This window comes from Coptis chinensis, chromosome 9 (assembly GCF_015680905.1).
Source record: "Coptis chinensis isolate HL-2020 chromosome 9, ASM1568090v1, whole genome shotgun sequence".
Lineage (NCBI taxonomy): Eukaryota > Viridiplantae > Streptophyta > Magnoliopsida > Ranunculales > Ranunculaceae > Coptis > Coptis chinensis.
In genome coordinates, this window is record NC_141464.1 from 1,654,164 (window position 1) to 1,657,725 (window position 3,562).

The following is a 3,562-nucleotide window of genomic DNA, read 5'->3' on the forward strand; positions in this document are numbered from 1 at the left end:
GATTGTTTCGCCAACTAAAGTTGGGATGTTGTCTCCATGGGGCATTAGGAATAGGATAGCTATTAATGGAGCAAACATTATCTTGCTCTAATTGTTGTTGTTCATAGGCGAGAGGACAATAGGAGTCAGGGTGCTCATGACTCAAACAGAAATTACATGGGTTGGAGTTGACATTCATGACGGGGATAGGCTTTTGTTCAACAGAAATAGCCTCTACCTTTTTAGTTAGAGATTCGATTAAATTTTTAAGTTCTAGATCGGGTTTCATCTCAAACATACCGGCGGCCTTAACTGTTGAAGAAGAACTAGCAGAGCGGGGGATATCATCACTACCCCACCAATTATTATTGCGCTTAGTTTGATATTCTAAAAATTTGTAAGCCTCCGAGGCTCCCTTACTTAGGAAACTACCCCCATTCATTATGTCAATGACTTCTTTATGGTGGTGTAGAAGTCCTTTGAAAAAGGAATGAACTAACGTGTCTTTTGCTAGGTTATGGTGTGGACACTCTATAAGCAAATCGGTGAAACGATTCCAAGCCTCAGAAAATGATTCATGAGGATTCTGCCAAAAAAAATGAATCTTGGAAAGCATCTCATCCGTCTTTAGGGGTGGGTAAAAATGTTCCATAAACAGCTGAACAAGTTTAGCCCACGAGTCCACAGAGTTAGGCACTTGGGAAGTTAACCAAGACGCTGCCTTATCGGCTAAGGTGAAGGGAAATACCCTCAGTTTAATTTGTTCCGCACCAACTGTAAAATGATGGAATGTTGTAAGGACTTGTTCAATCCTACGCATGTATTGGTAAGGTTTTTCATGATCTAAACCATGGAAAACGGGTAACAAATTAAATATGTTTGGGGGAATTTGAAAATCCCCCACTGGGTCTGCTAGAACGATGCAAGATTTAGGGCTATCGCTCAAGGCTTTGTAAAAGTCGGAGAGAGGAGTCTCTCTTTCTTCAGCCATTATGTCAGGTGTGGTTGGTGGGATAGTAGCTAGAGGTGTAGTGATTGGTATACTCGATAGATTTGTTTGCTGACATTGACGGTTAATTACGTTCGGTGTTTTTCTCCGACTAGACCTTAATCTCATGCAAGTCTAAGTCTAAACACGACAACACTCCAAACAATCTTAATATATTAGTATAAACCTCTAACTGGAGATGCGAGGTATGGAAGAAAGGAATACCTGATAGCGTCCTTGCTTCGCTTATGAATAGCGTCTTGTTTACGCGTATTCAGTGTAAATAACAAGTTAGAACACTGAAAAACTTAAAAAAAATCGAAGTTCGAAAAAAACCTATAGAAATCCGGAAAAATTTAGCTTAGGGCGCGGTCGCGCTCCGTGTAACTTCAAGTTACAGTGTTTTAGGGTGGGTCGCGCTCAATATGGGGGTGGGTCGCTCAAGGTTCCAGCGTTTGAAGCAGCGCTCCGTTTGGCGTGGGTCAGCTTTAGTGTAATTTTTTGCGGAACTTTTCAACGCTGAAACAGACTACCACAGTATGAATCAAACAAGGGTGGGTGGGTTTAATGGGACTTAAAAATGACTAATTATACTATGAAAACAATGCTGAAGTGAAACTAAGATGGCAGCGGCGCCATTTGATAAAACATAAAAAGATAGTTTACCTACGAAATGAACGATAAAACTCAAAACGTAAGTAAACTAAAACTTATACGAGCTTATAATTATCAAAGTGTCTACTCTCAATTCTATCGAAATAGAGTGGAGTAACAAGTTCGTTCCACTCCTAGTTCTCTAGCATGAAATGATTTCATAGTTAACTAATCAGTCTTAAGTCTAATGAGAGGTTTACGAGGGGAATTCTATACTACGAGGTGGATTAAATTAACAAGTTATGAATAACGAAAAGAGAGAATGCTAAGGGTTTGAATCTAGATAAAGAATTAAAGGGAATTGAATCCACCTTAACTCGACTTAATCCTACTAACAAAGACTCGTCGTGATCCAAATTGAATGCTTAGCATATCAAAATAGTAATTATAATCCCTAATTATACATGGCATTTCTACCAATTCATAACTAACATGTGAGCGATTAAACACATTCTCATGGTGAATTAATCGTTTCTAGAGTGGAATAATTATCACGATGATTTCTAAGTTTAACAAAGATCAAGTGTCATCAAGACTTCTTCAACCCCTCTAATGGAGGTTTAGCCTTGATTCATACCACTATCATTTCCCATTGATTTAAAACTAAACATCATACCAAAATTCTAACTTGACTAATTTAACGAACAATACTTCAATCTAATTTAACAATTTATAAATGATACTCAACAAGAATTAAAATTAGATCAATAAATTGAAATGACAAAATCGAAATTAACAAACTAGCTATTTTATTTATCAATACTAATGAAGAACAATGATTCTAAGAGTTTAATCTAAAATAAGAATTGAATTTAAACTAAACTTAATTTAATTAATAAAAACTAGATCTAGAATTATCTATTATTTTAGGTCTAACTAGCTACTATTAACAAAGAGCTAAGCTTTGGTTTTTATATGTTTAGATCCAAAAATCGTGCATGGGCTTGGATCCATGTTTTGGGCAAGAGAATCAGGCCCAAAACCCAATTCTTTCAGTCCAAAAAGGCCTCTTCAGCTGCAGTTGGCTTCAACAAACTTTTCGTCCACTTCTGCTCCTCTGATTGGTTCAAGGCTTAAACCATTGGAAAGCTCTTTCCGAGCCGGTCGTTTTGACATAAGGTAGGCCCAATTCCGAGGTCTGAGTCCAAAGATACACCCTTCGGAAGTTCTGCTGACTTTGAGAGTTGTTTCTGCTCGCGTCGACTTTTCAGCTTTTGACCGGGCATTAGAAAGGCTTTGTCTTCTTGAATCTTGGCCTTTAATCACAGAATTCCTTAGCAACTAACCTTTGCTCCTTTATCTCTCTAAAGTGGCACATTTCTGCACATAATGGACTTTGAAGCCTGAAATGCATAAAAACACTTAATCAGTATTAACTCTTAATTATTACTCACATAATTGGTCTAAAAGTATGACTGTTACAGGGTTAAAACTACAGTTTTGGGCTCTTATCATAGGGTGTCGGTCTTTCCGTCCGTGATTGCTAAAGTTTCCATTTGTGTTGCTTATGCCGTATAATCGTATTTTGAGATTCATGTTGACATTATCTATGAATTTAGATTTCATTCGATCATATAACTTACGTCACACACTCACTTCGAAGCGTTTTCCATCTTTTTATATGTCACCCACAGTTAGAATAGAGTGTTTTATAGATCATTGGATTGGAAATTCTCTCCTGATAATTTCCATATCTCATTCGCAAAAATCGGATCGGTAACGAATTGGCAATTTTAGTTTGAAGTTGCACGAAAAAATCGGAAAATTTCGGAAATTGAATTGGGCTTGGGCCCAAGTCAACAGTACAACCCACCCAATAACGTATCACATTCTTCTTCTTCATCTTCTCACTTCTGCCATTAACGATTTTAAACCCTAGACCAAAAAAAAAATATATATATATATATATATATATATAAACCTAAACACCACCACGCCAAA

At 37.1% G+C, this 3,562-nt stretch overlaps 1 non-coding gene across 1 annotated transcript; it reads left to right on the forward strand.

Moving 5' to 3' along the window:
- The first annotated feature begins 491 nt into the window (after nucleotides 1-491).
- Nucleotides 492-595, forward strand: LOC147474365 (small nucleolar RNA R71). The gene has a single exon (XR_015209988.1). It is a non-coding gene; the product is annotated as a small nucleolar RNA R71 (small nucleolar RNA).
- Nucleotides 596-3,562: the final 2,967 nt, after the last annotated feature.